Below are 16,977 nucleotides of genomic sequence, written 5' to 3'. Positions count from 1 at the left end.
TCATGGTTTGAGGACTTCAATAACTCAGCCAGAGGCTAGGGGTCTATTACAGAAGTGGAAGGTGAAGTTCTGTGTCCTGCAATGTGCAGATCAGACTAGATGATGGTCCATTCTGGTCTTAGTCCATGAGTCTATGAAAGCTTGTCTTTCACAAACAGAAGTTGGTCCAATAAAAGAGATTACCTCACCCACCTTGTCTCTTAGTTTGGCATGTTCAGTACTGCTAGATTTTGTGAATAGTCATATATTTTAGATGTCTGTGTGCCAACAGTAAGGAACGGAAGTGGAGGTTTTGTGGAGCTTGTTTATTTTGTTGAAAAATAAATAATGGAAGGTTTTTAATTTTAATTTTTAATTTTATTTTAATTTTTTTTCTCACACAGAGAAGGAATCACTTAGTCTGGGGACTATAGGATTAACCATGCCCACAAAGGCCATAGAAACAGTTAATAGGCTACAGATCTTATCACCTCCCAGCCTTCTGCCTTATAAGCCTGGGAACTGCAGCACAGCCTATGGCTGGGCTGCAGTGAACAGATCTACTCCAAGTATAGGAATTTAAGTGGAAGTGATGGCGGTTTTTGTCAGCTCACCCTTGCCAGTATTTTTTCTTCTTTTGTTCTTCTGGCCTGTCTCACTGATGTGGAGTCCTGTGGTCCCAGTGAGAAGGAGCTTGAAATGTTTTACAGCAACTTGCTGAACATGAAATGAACAGGAATATTATAGTTATGTTTGCACAAGTCTGGTCAATGATGCAATGCAAGCAACAAAATATATAGATAATCAAGTGAGTGAAAACCAGTGAAAACTACCAGTTCATTTCATTAATTTAAAATATCTACTGTAACTTACGGTAATTGAGTTCCCTATTTTGTAGTTCATGTAACCTTGTCTTCTGAGAAATGGTTTGGCTTCTTATACTTTATTTTATGAGCTGTGTCCCTGTTCTGAAGGGGTCGTGACCCATAGTAATGGATTGGATTTTGCTGTTCTATGTGTGGAAATTAAATATTTACGCCAGGTCTATATTAAACATACATTCCACTAGAAATGAGGGTGTGGGGGGAATAATATCAAAGGAACATACTATTGATTTTGAATGTGCACAATGATAAGTAAATATTGAAATTGGAACCATCTCTTCTAAACGGTCTCTTGTATCTGGTTCATGTTTATACAGTGAAAACTTACCCTTATTAGTTATTCTTGTACAAACTGAAGATTTCTAGGCTGCTCTGCTTATAATTTTTTTATCTTGCATAAAATTAAGTCTCCAGTAGAAACAACTCTGCTTTTTGTTAGATTCTCAATGTGACTACAAATTCGATGTAGGATTTTCCATCAAACCAGAATTAATCTAACCTACAAACCTGGTTGTATTATCTGTGTGTGTTTTATGGCAGCCATGGCCAGGGGAGTCCCCAGCAGTGCAGCTCCATTGGCCAGAGCTACTGCAGAGGCTCTGTGCAGACTATCCTGGCCAGCTGTTGATGTCCCAGAAGCCATATGGGGGGGATGGGAGCCTGCTCTGATCTCGTATTCTCTTGAATTCAGTGGACTTTGTATCAGACTGACGGAGGAGAGTCAGTGGAGTATCCAGCTGACCCCAGAAGGCTCTCAAACTTGGCAGATATCCTTGCATTATCTTACCTGCACATTTTCAACGTGGTGCACAGGTAATTTATACACACTAAGTCTTGGTGTTATGAGCACTTTCCTTTTTTTAAGCCTTTGGAACCTTGATTGCAGAGGTTTAGGTCATTTATTTAAAAAAAATACTGTGTATGTGAATTTGTGCTAGTAAAATACAAGACTGGCAGCCCTGCAGAACAAGGGATGTGCTGGTACAAGCTTCCCTGCTGATGTGCTTCGCCCATGATCTTAGAGGGATTGCCTCTAGGGATGAAAGATTAGTTCAGTCTCTATAGAGTCGCTGTAGATCTGGCTGGACGCGACTAAGCTTGCATATACCTTAATTTGAGTGCAAGGTTAAACTGAAAACAGGGTATGACAGGCTGTGTGTAGGAGATGGTGTTTTCAAGTCAGTTGAGGTAATTGGGAACTCCCTGAACTGATAAGCTTCAAATGCAGATAAGGTGAGGACATAAGTGATTGGTCCTTACATGATTTGCAAAGCACTTGGTCCTTACATGATCTATAGGATGTCCAAACCAATTAGATTCAAGAAGTGTAGATGTTAGTAGCTAGTAAAAATGTGCATTGTGTGAGATATGGTTTGGAATTATGGTGTTACCCTGTACCTAAGCCACCTGTATCGGGGCCTGGCCAGCATGGGCTTAGGGCTGTTACATGCCTAATAAAAGTAACCTGAGTGACGAGCTGGAGTTGAACTGAGGTTTTTTGGATCCCAGAAAGCTGGATGAAATGTTCTCCCAGAACTGGACAAGGTGCTTTGAGCAAGCCAAATGGAAAAGGTCTTGGAGAGAATCCCAACATGAAGCCCATTCATTCCTTGGCTTCTCTTTTAGGACTACTAATAAAGAAGCCAGTTAGTGTGATTAATGTGTGTGCATCTTTTCACTAAGACATGAACTTAGCCTCCATGAAATGACTGACTGGTCTATCTACCAGCCATCCCATAGTAACCACTTTCAATCTCTACCTGCCCAGGCTTCATTAGAACCAGAAACTTGGAGCTGAATGCTCCTTACTGTCCTGTTATCCCCCCCATGGCCTGTACAGTCAGCTGGGTTCAGCCATTGTATGAAACCTGATTTCATGTTGCAGTTCTTGGCTGTGGGGAAATGCTGGGCTTTGGTGCACAACAAGGAAGGAGCAGAAGGAAATTTATTTTCGTGAATTAAGGGTTAACTCTTCATACCTTAAGGAAGCATTTACCTATTCTCAGTAAATTGTAGTGAGGACAGGTATACTCCACCTAGCCATTTTAATGTTCTCGTATATCATGGCACCTGTGCCCCCAATACAGCATGGCTCCCCACTACCAGTTTCTGTGAAAAGATGTGGGTGCGTGCGCACACACCTCTCTCTCCCCCTCTCCTGGTCCCCTACAATGCTAGTAAGAGAGTTCCGATTACCCAGCTTGAAGCCAGCTGTACTCTTCCTGCCCAGCTGTTTTCTGCAGCTGGCCTATGCTTGAGCATGCAACCACTCTGGGCCCCATGGCAGGAAGCATCTAACCCTGTCTTCTGCTGCAGGCACATGCCATCTCCCCAGTGCTGCTGCTCTACAGTCAAGTATTTCTCAGTCAGGACTTTTGAGTTCTGTTCCCAGCTCTGTCACAGACTTGCATGATGCCCTGGGGAAATCACCCTCTCTGTGCCCCACTTTATAAAGAATTAGAGATACAAGACAACTTGCTTCTGAGTCTTTCCAAAGAGGTTTTATTTGATCAAATCAGAGCCAAATGTCTTGTCCACTTTCCAGTACTCAGGAGGCTAAACTGTTCTGTGCCAGGCAGAGAAGAGAGATCAAGGTGATGCCAACACCGGAGGCCCCTATCCCATGGCAGGGAATGTTATGCTGAGATGGTCCTAGCAGGTGATCCCTGCTCCATGCTGCTGAGGAAGCTGAACCTCCCTTCCACAAGTCCTTGCCAAGATGATATTGGGAAAATTCCTCATCCCTGATGCTGATGAGGAAGATGGGGGGGGAAAACCCAGGATGCATCTGGCCAGTTGTGCAGAGGTGGGAGGGGGAAGGATTCTTCCTGACCCTTGCAAATAACCAGCTGAAGTCCTACAGCATGAGATTTGATTACATCATTATTTGAATGCAGAGCTGCAGGGGTTATAAGCATGCTGAGAGCAAGGCTGAACTTCCTGTTCTCTCCATGACCTAGAAGGGAGGGAAGGAAGCAGATGGATGTGGGGAGGGGCGAGATTTGTGGTCTTTGCTTGGAGCTAAAATGGAATTCATGTCAGGGGTGGGACTAGAGTACCTCATAGGGATAGTGCCTTAAACACACTCTGCCTTTACACAAGACAAATCCAGCATGTCCCTGACCTAAGGAGCTCATAGACTAAATAAGGGAAGACACAGAAGCAGGAAAATTCCATCTGATTGTATCTCTGTTGTGTGAGAGCAAAACAAGCTCAGTGCACTGTCTTTGTGGCGTGTACTGGGCTTTGCTGAGGGACCCCAAGCTCACTCTCACTGTAGTAAGGATGCTTGTGGACCCAGGGTATTGACTGAGTCTCCTCTTTATCATTCTGACTCCCAGTGAAGGCTGTGCCATCCCCAGTGGGATATCAGTAGCAACAGAGACAAAGAGGTGTCTGCTCCTGACATTGGGCTCATCCTGACACTAAAACTGAAGGAGAGAGAGCTGGTCCTGGCTGGAAAGGGCACTGTGAAACCCCCTTGATCAAGCCAGCTGCTCTGAAGTTTCTGCCCAGTGAAATGGCTGTATTTTGAGTAGCACTGAGAGCAAATGGTAACTCCTGGGTGTTGTAGTTTTGGTGCCTCTTGTTCCTTTTCTCCCCTATGGGCACGGCTCTCTGGCTGGACTCTGACAGTGCACCTGCAGTCACAGGACTCCCATGATGCACCACACAACTCAATGAGAGATGAAATCCCAATTCATTTTGGATCCTTAGCAGAGAATGGGGACACAAATCCTCTGAACTACAAATTCCCTGGTTTCCAGTGTCCTTGCCCAGCCAGTCACAGTCTTCCCATTCCTCTCCAAGGCTCCTAGTCCCAATCTACCCCCACCATCCTCACAGGTACATCTCTTGTCCCTCTGCATTCAAATCAGGAAGCTTCCACCTCCATGCTGCCTGAGCCCAGCAGAGGGATCAATGAGAGCACAGGAGAGACAGTCTCCCTGCTTTCAGTTCTGGTGCCCAGCCCTGGCCTGACCTGGCCTGAAGCAACCCAGAGCAGCAATTCCAAGCAAAGTCCTGTTTAGCCCTGGGCTGCATCATGCTCAGTGTGACGGAATCTTTGGATATTTTAGCTGCTAATCTAATAAGGCTCTAGTAAGAATGTCCTATTTGAGATTTTTCAAAAGCTGATAATTTTGCCAAATTTGATTGGATTTTCATGGAGACAGCAAAAGGCACATTCCTGTCACATAGGCCACCCCTTCTGTCACATTTCAAGTCCCTGCTACAAAGAAGGGGAGTGCTAAAGCTTTTCAAACAAAAGGTTGCTGAATTTTTGCCAAAACATCTTTGTGCCTAGCTTTGTTCTCAGAAATGGCTGCAATGTTTTGGCTGAAATTTTCTAAAAAATTCAGCATGAGACACTCGTCATATGAAATTTCAGCCAATGTGAATAAAGTTTGGCAAAGTGAGAGGGAACGGAAAACAGGGTTTTATAATGGGAACTGTTGGGCAACATTAATAATAGGTAGTTCTGCCAGCTCTGTCTATAATATCTCTGTTTCTAACACTGATGATTATTCTGGCATCTAGCTCTTCCCCAAATAGTTTCCAGAATTAGGATGTGAACACTTGTTATATCAATTTTTCTGGTTTCTAAATTACCCATTGGTATTAAACTTAAAACTTTTTCTTCCATAACTCCTAGGAAACTCGCCACTGGATAGAACCTTGGGTTTGACCAGTTTCCAGGCTTTAAGAGTAGGCCACTAAGGAGGTCTGTGCCAGAGGAGAATAAGGGTCAGGGGCCACAAGAGGAAGGAGCCTTCCTACAGCCAGTCCTGCTTTGCCTTGCTACATTTTCTTGGTGGGAGCTGCCTCCCTCGTCTCCTCAGCTTAGGGAGCTGCAATGTGAGGCAGCACATGTCTGTAGCAGAAGCTAAGGGGCTTCCTGTCAGGGAGCCCAGAACAGCTGCATGCAGAAGAGCAGGACCACTGCTGAACACAAGTGAGCAAGAAGGATAAGCCTGATGTCTTGGGGTGGATGGGGCTCTTCAAAAACCTGTAATGGGAGCTAGCAGAGGGCTTAAGAGGAGGTGATCTCATTTACACAGGAGAGGGAAAGAGAGAGAACTGTGTTAGCATAGGATATAGGCTATATGCAAGTCCACAGGATAAGTATATTAGTCTGAGGCATTGCAGGACATTGTAGTATACTTGTCCTGAGGGAAGGAGAGACCTTGCTCACCAGGTGATTTCTCTCAGCTCTAGTATTTACTACCATCTAGTGGTCTGATGGAAAATACCAGCTTTACTCAATTTCCATTTAACCCTATAAATAACGGGGAAAGGAAACAAGTTTTTCTCAGTCTCCAAGCTTTAGAGATGCTACCCAGCTCCGTGGTGCCCCGGACCATCTTTTCAATTTCCTGACATAAAAGAAGACAGGCAGCTGCTGGGAAACATTTTCAAGTTAAGTTGTTATAGTTAATATAGATGTTGTTTTTCAGTGAGTGGAGCTATAGTGGGGAAATTCTCAGCTAGGCTATGGCCCTGACCCGCTGTTTGCAGATGGAAATTGTGTCCATAAACAAGGCCTCTATATGAATTACAAATGTGGGTCTTAGCAGTTTCTACTACCTGTTTTGTACCTGCCATGAAACTATTAGGATTTGTGCCCACAGTTCAACTGCAGTGCAAAATTGTGCGTGCAGATTTTGTGCTTATAAAAGTCATGGGTGCAAACTGTGCCTGCAAAAAGGTGCTGATCTTTATTTCTATGAAAGTTTAATATATTTTTAGCAAGAAGCCATTATCCTAAATCTCCTGTGTCTTTATTCTCAGCACTTATGAAATTCTGTTTCTCCAAACTGATACAGAAACAAAGGATTTCTATAGGATTCCCTTTCATTGTGGCACAATAAAACTGTCTCATGTCTGGTGCTGGTTTACTATTAATGCCATAACAACTTGTATTACTATTCCATAGAAAAGTAAAGAGGATCCCTCTTACTTCCAACATCAGAAATTTTAAGTGCTGATACACTGAAATAGTTGGCTGCTCCAATTTTGTAAAGGGACCTTGCAATGCACAAGAAACATACTTGACTGACAGTTGTGCAGGCTGGGAACATTTTGCTTTATTCAGCTATATACAAACAGAGGGAAGAAAACACACACTAAACAGGAAGCAAGAGAGGGCTAGAGTATGGCTCCAACCCATAATACTCTGAGTTAACATCTTGATAATCACTTTACCACATCCAACAGTTCTAGTTGAACCTAATTTAGGGTGCCACTCTGAAGATTTACAGAGATACATTTTCAGAACCAGTGGTTCTCAAACTTTTTTTTTAACGGACCACTTGAAAATTACTGAGGATCTCAGCGAACCACTTAATGATCTTTCCAAATGTTGTTTGTAGGGTGACCAGATAGCAAGTGTAAAAAATCGGGACGGGGGTGGAGGGTAATAGGTGCCTATATAAGAAAAAGGCCCCAAAATCAGGACTGTCCTTATAAATTCGGGACATCTGATTACCCTAGTTGTTTGTACTGTTAGCTAACTATTGAAAAGCACTTTGGATAAAAGCGCTATATAAAAAAAAACCTGAATAATTAACATGTTTTTGTTCTACTAATAAAAGCACACAACTCATATTTTAATATCAGTAGTCTTAGGCCTGGTCTACACTAAGAATGGGGGTCGAACTAGGGTACGCAAATTCAGCTACGTGAATAGCGTAGCTGAATTCGAACTACCCTAGTTAGAACGAACGCACATCCCCCCAGGCGCGCGGAACCAACTCCGCGCCTCCAAGCTCTCTGCTAACTCAGCAGCCGCCGTGGAGAGAGAGGAGTCGTCGAGAACTAAGAGTTCACTCCGCGCGCATCAGACGCTGAGATGCGATAGTCGAAAAAAAAAACTCACTCACCGCACCAGCCAGTGTGTAAGTACTAGCCTTACCTTTCTAATGCGATGGATGTGCCTTTTCTCCCCTGCTGCGGAAGCTCCCAAGCTGGGGCTGGGAAGGAGCGGTGAGTCTCTCCCTCACTCCCGCACTGCAGTGGCCCCCAAGCTGAGGCTGGGAGAGAGGGGGGGTCTCTCCCCTACCACAGCAACCACAGAGCTGAGGCTGGGAAGAAGGGCCAACACTCCCTGGCAGCTGCAGCCCTGGAGCTGGGGAAAGTTGCCACTTTGGCCACTGCAGCCTTGCATGTACCAAATTCCCCCCTACCCCTCTCTTCTCACCCCGCTGCCCTCTCCCACCTATACCCTATTCCCCTCAAGGCCACCACCTCACCTTACACGTGCATCTTCTCCAGTGTCCAGGCACCTAATTAGTGGAGCCACACCTGCGCGGCTCCACTAATTAGTTGGGTGGCCCTTCATTCTCTCATGTGCAGCTGCCCAGGCACACACCTTAGAGGGAACTATCCATGGACCACAGTTTGAGAACCTCTGTATTAAACAATTTGGAACCTCCTTTGCTGTTGCTTTTAGAAAACAGTGGCACAATGATGAATCTTATTGCACTATATTTTATTTAGGAAGCCTGCATAATGCACAAAGGGATAGATTTAATGTCTGAGAATCACTTTGGCTTGCTAACAAATCACAAAATTTCTCTAGTGTTTGTTTTGCTTGGTGTTTGCTTGCTAAAACCTGAACTGGGTGGGTGGGAGCTGAGAGAGCACTAAGGAGCTGCAGCCACAATGTGTTTTTACTGACTGATTTCATCAATCGAAAACAAGTGTATAAATAAGCCACTTGGCTCATGGGATTAGGGTGACCAGACGTCCCGATTTTATCGGGACTGTCCCGATATTTGCTTGTTTGTCCCGCGTCCCGACCAATGTTAGGTCGGGACACTGGACAAACAAGCAAAGGCTCCGGAGCCCGAAGGGCTCGCGCCCTCCCCTGCCCCGACTCCGCCCCCTCCTTCCCCCATTGGATCCTTCCCCAAATCCTCGCCCCCATCCCCGCCCCCTCACTGCCCCATTGTCTCCCTCCCCAAATCCCCGCCTCTTTCCAAGCATGCCATGCCCAGGAGACTCAGGGGAGTGCGGGGCCGGGGTGAGTGTGAGTCTGGCCTGGCCCCGAGCAGGCGGGACTCGGGCGCGGTACCTGGAGGGAGAGTAGGGGGGCGGCCCGTGGGGCTAGGTGGCGGCTGTTCTCCCCACCTGGGCAGGGGACTCGGGAGCAGCCGCTGCTGCAGCTCCCACTGCTGCGGGGGGAGGAAGTGGCCAAGCACGTGGCGCTCGGCGGCTGCGGCTTTGGTGCCCGGGCCCGAACCCCCCGAGCCCGGGCCTGCTGCGGGGCAGCGCGCACACTGCGCTCAGCCCCTGGCCAGTCGCGTCTGGGCTGGCTGCCCGGCTGGTGCAATCCCATGGCGGAGGCATCGGCAGCCCAGTCCCGTTCGTTCCCCTGCAGGACCCGAGCGGGATGCGGGGGGCTGGGGCCTGCTGCCCCCACTCCGAGGCCGCCCGCAGGATTGCACCAGCTGGGCAGCCAGCCCAGACGCGAGTGGCCAGGGGCTGGGTATGCGCAGCGTGCGCGCTGGGTCCCCGCAGCAGGCCCGGGCTCGGGGGGTTCGTGGGCGCCAGAGCCGCAGCTGCCGAGCTTGGCCAGCGGCCGCTTCCTCCCCCCGCGGCAGTGGGAGCTGCAGCAGCGGCTGCTCCCGAGTCCTGCTGCCCAGGTGGGGAAAACAGCCGCTGCCTGGCCCCGCAGGCCACCCCGTACTCTCCCTCCAGATACCGCGCCTGAGTCCTGCCTGCTCGGGGCCAGGCTGGACTCACACTCACCTCGGCCCCGTGCTCCCCTGAGTCTCCTGGGCCTCCCTCCAGCGCTTGCGGAGGGAGGAGGAATCGGGGGTGGGGGATTTATTTTTTTTTGCTCTGCCACCATTTTTTCCCCCTCTGCCCCCGCCCCGCTCCCCCGCGTCCCGATATTTGACCTGGGTGATCTGGTCACCCTACATGGGATGGACTTTTAACATACAGTTTCTCGATATGGGGCAGTCGGACCTGCTTTCATCTCACATTCTCCATTGTACCATTGAGCCCCAAACAGCTAGCCGCTCTTCTGTGCTGCATCCTGGCTTCCAGAGCTCTGTGGAAATCCATGGAAGGTCACCTGTCGTCATATACTGTCCCTTCAATCTGAGCACTGAAAGCATTTTGCAGACATTGATGGATTGAGCCTTACAGTGCCGTGTGAGGTAAGGGGTAATGTTGTTCCTGCTCTGCATATGGGGAGGCTGATATTTGGAGAAGGTGATTGGAAAGCCAAGGTCACACAGAGAGTCTGGTAGTGTAAGGAATAGAACCCAGTATGACTCAAAGGAATCTGTGTTTGTGTGGAGAATTAGAAGCTAAAATCTTGCCTTTGAAGGCTCTAAATCAAAATACCCTTAAGCCCAGAAGCACTGAATGCAAATCCATGCCTCACTCCTCAGGACTATGGGTTATATCCCACAAAAGCTTATGCCCAAATAAATTTGTTAGTCTCTAAGGTACCACAAGGACTCCTCGTTTTAAGTTTCTATTATGTTATCTATTTTTGCAACACCAGAGAGAGAGAGGGAGGGAGGAAAAGAATCAGTTTCCCTGACCCTGACTTTCATCACTTGTATCACAGTACTGTAGGGATATTCCCCTACCACTAGTGTGCATGGGAAGGAATACAACTGCCTTTGTGAACTGGTCTGCCTCCAGATCCAATGTTAAACACCTCAGATTCTGCACTTAAGTCTTTGACAGTTTATCTGTATTGTGGGGTGCCCTCAGGGAGGATGTATTAACAGGAGTAGCATATGTAAGACCCAGAAGCTAATTGTACCACTCTACTCAGCACCAGTGAGGATTCAGCTGGAATATTGTGTCCAGTGTTGGGAATCACACTTTAAGGAAGACGTGGACAAATTGGATAGATTCCAGAGAAGATCAACAAAAATAAGAGATTTGGGAAACCTGACCTATAAGGAAAAGTTAATATAGTTGGGCATCCACAGGAGAGAAGACTGAGAGGGGACATAAGTCTTCAAATATGTTAAGGGCTCTTCTAAAGAGCATGATGATCAGTTGTTCTCCATTTCCACTGAGAGTGGGGCAAAGAGTAATCATCTTAGTTTGCAGCAAGGAAGATTGTTTAATTATTAGGAAAAGCTTTTTAACTATATGGATAGTTAAGTACTGGAATAGGTTACCAAGGGACATTGTGGAATCCCCATCATTGGCAGTTTTTTTAAGAACAGGTTAGACAGCCCCCTATCTGGGATGGTCTGGGTATGCTTAATTTTGCCTCAGCACAGGGGATGGACTAGATGACCTTTTGAGATCCCTTCCCTCCTTACATGCCTATAATTTTGTGATCTCTGATCCATAGGTCCTGTGCTATATCTGGGTAGTAACTATTCTGATTACCTTCAGGTGGCACTGGGGACCCTGGTTCTCTTAGCTCTTGGACTTTGTGATGGGCCTGCCCTGTTCATCTTAATCTTCTCTTCCAAGGAAGAGTCTCCTTGCACAACTCTGCCTTCCTGTGCTTGATGGTTTGGATTTCAGAGGAACAAGTTCAGAGAAGAAGCCTTCTCCCAATAAATTGCGCAGATTACGGCTCATGAGCCAAAGGAAGCTCAATCAACAAATTGTACCCAGATAGTTGATCCAAACGCATAACTGTGAAGCACACGGACATACCACACTCCCTGCTGGTTTGGATTTAGGAATAGATCTGCTATTGTATAGGCTCTACTTTTCACTATTTCCTGGCTTCTTAACAGGTGGTGCCATAATGCTAGCTGTACTGAATCTATCTGAAGATGTCATAAGAAGAGGGTTGCCAACAAACTCACTTGCTATTAAGATACATTCCCATATGAAATATTAGAAAGGGCACAATTCATCTTCTGGGAGTGCTTACTGTACTTCATACACTGAAAGATGGACCACTGCTGTGATCCAGGCTGGCAATTAATATGTTCCTATTGCAAAACAAACAAACAAAAAAAGAATAAAACTCTCAGACATCTGCGGTTTGGTCTACATAACTATCGGGGAACACTCTAAAAAATAAAAATGATAGTTCCACAAGCTGTATTTACAATATTACCACAAATATCTTTAAAAGTTCTCTTTAAGGTAAGGTAAGGAAAGGCATTGTACTGGGAGAGGATAGCTCAGTGGTTTGAGCATTGGCCTGCTAAACCCAGGGTTGTAAGTTCAGTCCTTGAGGGGGCCACTTAGGGATCTGGGGCAAAATCAGTACTTGGTCCTGCTAGTGAAAGCAGGGAGCTGGACTCAATGACCTTTCAAGGTCCCTTCCAGCTCTCAGAGATAGGATATCTCCATTAATCTAATAATCTTGTAGGATGGTTAAAAAAAAAATCAGATGGGCATTAACAATATTAACAGCTCTGTATGAGGGTGGGGAATTGGGATTCCCAGGTTTAGCAAAATATTCCTTAGAGCCTGATATCACATCCTGTTGCCAACAGGCTCCAGCTATACTGTTCCTTTCTACTTGTGTTTGAAAGTTTGTGTAAATAATAAGCTTGTTATGCTGTTGATATGAGTTATTTGTCCTATGTGGAAGGTTCGCTTTCTGTTTGGTGTTGATAATCTTTTAAACATTGCTGTTGTTTAACTTTCCATGCAGAGTGATACACGATGAAAGGCTGCATTGTATTATGTTACATTTTAATAGTATTTCTCACACTGACATAATGAAATACCTGCAGTGGAGCCAGAGTGTCCAAGGCATCCTGGTGTGTATTCAACAATATACGAGATGCAGCTGTGCATATTTCAACTAGTGCAATTGGTGGTCAAAGAAAACTGAAGAATCTAAAATGGAGGAACTTGTCTAGTCTAACATTACAGAACTGGATGCTGGAACACTGCATAGTTTGTTCATGGAGAGACTTGGGGCCTGTATCAGCTGAACAGTGAAAGGATAGACTGATCTGTCTAGAATAGATAACTGCTGTAACTTTTATAACAGTATGTATCCTTCCTATAACCCATAACCTATACTGCCTGCACTGTGCTGTATCCCCTTCTCTGTGTATCTAACGCCCACTCTTACTTCTTATTCAAACCATAACTTGTACTGTCAACAGCTTGGTTTAATAGTTATTTTAAAAGTGGGAGGAAAAAGCAAAAGAAAAGGAAGAAAGTGGTGCTGGGAAGAGCCCTGCACTGCAGGGGAACAGACTAGTTGACCTAATAGGTCTCTTCCATCTCTCATTGCTGTGATAATCCCTGCTGTTTAGAAAAACTAATACGAATAGAATGAATTCAATGCACAATTGTGTTAAGTTCTTCTGTATTTGTTTTGGGTTTATCTTGCTATTTCTCATCCCACGCTCCCCTCTCTCACCTTTGTCTCTCTGTTGGTAAACTTTTCTAAAGGTTTCTTTCACTTTCTGCAGGTCTGTTATCTTCCCATTTCTTGGTCCCCTTCCCCTCCATTGGTTTCCACATCATCTTTCTCCTAACCTCCGCTCTTTCTCCATTTGCTTTGTGTACTATTCTTGTTCCTGTGTGCCATCTTTCTCAGCTCCCTTTCTCTGTTACTTTCTCTCTCCCCTCCTCCTCTTCCCGGTTCTCCCCCTTCTCTTTCAGGATGGTTTTTTTGTTCTGTCTTTGACTGGTCTTGTAATTTTCTTTAAATATGTGATGCCTGATCTTCCTCTCACTCATAATTGCTTTTACTCCACTGAATTCAATGTCACCCCAGGCACCTGCGCTGGTGTGAGAAGAGGAGAATCCAGCCCCTGGCACAGCACAGTACTTGAATAAAGGAGAGGCAGCAAAAATCTCTGGGCTAAATGCTTGTTGGGGGAGGGGAAAAATCCTTCAGCAGGGTAAAACCTGCTAGAACCCTCTCACCGAGACCCTGGTGGCATTAGTGCCATATTCTGCACCCAGCAGAGCACAGGGGTGAAGCCTTTAAACTCATTTGAACATGAAGATCCAACTCAGCAGAGCCCAGGACATAGTGGTACAGCTCATTGGCATGACTTTCCCTAGCTATTGCTTAGAAGTAATATTCCCCTCCCATAATCCTCCCACATTCTAAACCCGTATTTGGGGCTCCAACCACAGGTTCTTAGGAAAGGAGGAGGTGCCATGTAGCCCCCTTTTCTCCACTCATTCCATTGGTGGCAAATCATTTTAGCTACTTTTTCTTCCGTATTGTCTGCCTTTTTGCTCTGAAGCAGAGGGAGCACTTGTCCCATTGGTCTTTTTTAACGAAAGCTGGATCTACTCACAGTTTTTGTACTGGCATAACTATTTTGGTTAGAAGCAGCAAAGAATCCTGTGGCACCTTATAGACTAACGGACGTTTTGCAGCATGAGCTTTCGTGGGTGAATCAAAACGTCTGTTAGTCTATAAGGTGCCACAGGATTCTTTGCTGCTTCTACAGAACCAGACTAACACGGCTACCCCTCTGATATTTTGGTTAGGGAAGTGATTTTTCCCCCCAAAATAGTTTTACCAGTACAATACCTGGTATGAATACAGTTATACTGCTATAAAGGTGCCTTATACTGTTCTAGCTTATTCCCCTTCTTGCATTTGTTTAATCAAGGTTGTGCCCATCACAATCTTTTATTGTGGCATCCATCTAGAGTATTTTTAATTTGTGCAAAAATGTATAAAAGCAAAATTGAGGAAATAGACAAAATAAAAATGTCATTTAAAAAAACCCAAACTCCTATTTTTAAGCCAATCTCTCAGTAATTTTAGTCTTTCTCGTTTTTCAACTCCTAGGGTTCGTAATGCTGCTAGCACTGCATTAGAAATCAGAGGAAAGGCTCCCAAGAAGTAGTCAATCAGTCTGCAATCATAAAAGTTACATTCAGTACACCCTTCTTTAAGCAGAACTATTTAATATATGAAACGAGGTCATCTCTCCTGATGCCTATTAATAATATTAAAAATTCCCTCCGTCATCCAAAAACTTGATTATCCAAACCCAGTCAAAGTCCCCAATGACACTTGGATAATCAAGACTGTACTGTAGTTTCTTCAGCTGCCCTGTTTCCTGCTATGCAGGGCCATCCTTACTTTTCAGACTCCGGACTAAGAACAATATTCGTGTGTTCAAGTTTCGTTTCCCACATTGTGTGTGGGTTTTTTGTTTGTTTTGGTTTATAAAATTGGCAGTCGAGGGCTCTGGAGAAATGATTTTCTTGGACCTGACACTTTGAATCACCTTTAGTTTGCAAGTACAGCCCTCAGTGACAAAGATCAGCTCAATGGATGTTGACCCATTTGAAGTGCAGAACAGCTGTGGTTTGGGTTTCTGAGAGTCACAGTAACTTTTGAATGCTTTCTGAGCTGCAGTCTGTGTATTAGCAATTGACGCTGATGATCACAAGTGTTGAGGATCACTGTACGTTAAAATTGCTACAAAGAGCTACTGTAAAAAATTGGAGCTGCTCTGTGACCCCAGCAAAATAGGGAAAGAGACTTGAGACGTGTCAAGGATATATAGGTCACCTATCCCGATGCTATCTACACTAGAAGTCTGGCTTGACAAAATCCATGATGAAAATAGCCTGCAATTTTTGTGGCTTGTACATAGGGAAATATAAATATACCACAAATCTTAAATGCTTAACATTTATTTTGGTGATGTGCATGAAATAAATACTATATTCAACTTACAGTATGTAAATTTTTCAAGCCAGGAAAAACATTCTTTCCCTCTCCCACCATGTGGGCTTGGGAGAAAACTGCAGAGAGGAACCAGCCAGAGACTCTAGCTGATAGGGGTGGAAGCTGCCAAAGCAGGGACCTTTGGTTCGTTGGACACACAGGGTGTGTCTACACAGCAATGTAAGCCCCTGGTGAGTGGAACTTTAGTTATCTGACCCTTACTTAGAGAACCCAGAGCTTGAGCGTCTACACTGATTGTTAACCCTATGGTAAGAATTTTCTAACACAGGCTGTAACCTGGGGCTCTGGCGTTCATGTTGCAGCATGGAGACCCGAGTCAAACCAACCATACCCCCAGACTCCATAGTACTCTCCTGAAATGTGGCAACTCTAGCTCTTTGACTGTTGTGCATTCTGGAAAAACTTGACTGTCCACCCTGCAGGTTACTGGACGTTTGAACAGCTGCCAACACAGCCTGCTGAGCAGTCCTTTTGGTCTGAGAGCTCCCAGCTACCAGAACCAGTAACATGGAGGAGGCACCTTTTGAAGAACTTCTCTTGCTTGCGCTTTCACTCCTGTGTCAGGAAATGGGCAGAGCACCTGTGAGGTGCTGGTAGACATTTCAATGGCGTTTTCTGACCCACCAAATGTACCTGACACAGTTTATGATGGAGCAGAAGGAAAAGGGGATGGCAGAGGAATGCCCCCAGGCCTGGCAGACTCAAACTGGCTGATGCTATTCATGACACTTGATGCAGCTGTTGATGCCCCCTATGTAGACTGGCCCTTCTGGTGCAAGGCTACAGGCACAGACTGGTGAAATCACATCACCAGGCAGACCTGGGATGACCAGCAATGGGTCCGGAACTTTCGCATGAAGAAAGCTACATTTCTGGAACTTGGTGAACAGCTTGCCCCACCCCTCCAACATCATGCATGTGGGTGGCCATCACGGTCCAGAAGCAGAGTGCTAAAACCATCTGGCAGCTGGCTACACTGCAGTGCTACAGATCTGGGGCCAACCAGTTTGATGTTGGAAGGTTGACTCTGAGTAAAGTGGTGGAGGAGGCTTCTGAGGCAATCAGGCATGTGGTTTACCCCAAGGTGACGGCATAAAAGATATTCCCGAGGTAATTGCTGACTTTGAGACAATTAGATTTCCAAACTGAGCTGGGGCCATTGATGGGACTCATGTACCCATAGTTTGCCCTCCTCAAGGAGCACAGGAGTACATAAACAGCAAAGGGTGCTACTCCGTTGTCACGCAGGCCCTCATGGACCATAGAGGGCGATTTATGAATGCCAATGTGGGTTGCACTGGAAAAGTTAATGATGCCAGGGTTCACTCAGAGCTCAGGCCTTCTCTATCATCAAAGAATCCATAAAGGAGATAAACTCCATAAAAACCTTCTCTAGAGCTGCCAGAAGAATTTTTTTCTAAATTCTTTTGACAGTTCCCAGGTAGTGACCGTTAAGGCTGTTTGCATCTTTTGCAC

General features: G+C 45.6%; 1 long non-coding RNA gene across 1 annotated transcript; it reads left to right on the top strand.

The window, feature by feature from the left end:
- The first annotated feature begins 1,394 nt into the window (after positions 1–1,394).
- LOC120402420 lies at positions 1,395–11,966 on the top strand. Its single transcript, XR_005597232.1, has 3 exons — positions 1,395–1,676; positions 9,873–10,030; positions 11,241–11,966. It is a non-coding gene; the product is annotated as an uncharacterized LOC120402420 (long non-coding RNA).
- The last annotated feature ends 5,011 nt before the right edge of the window (positions 11,967–16,977 follow it).

The sequence above is a fragment of the Mauremys reevesii genome, linkage group 3 (assembly GCF_016161935.1).
Source record: "Mauremys reevesii isolate NIE-2019 linkage group 3, ASM1616193v1, whole genome shotgun sequence".
NCBI classification, from domain to species: domain Eukaryota; kingdom Metazoa; phylum Chordata; order Testudines; family Geoemydidae; genus Mauremys; species Mauremys reevesii.
This window is presented reverse-complemented; position numbering and strand designations above follow the sequence as displayed.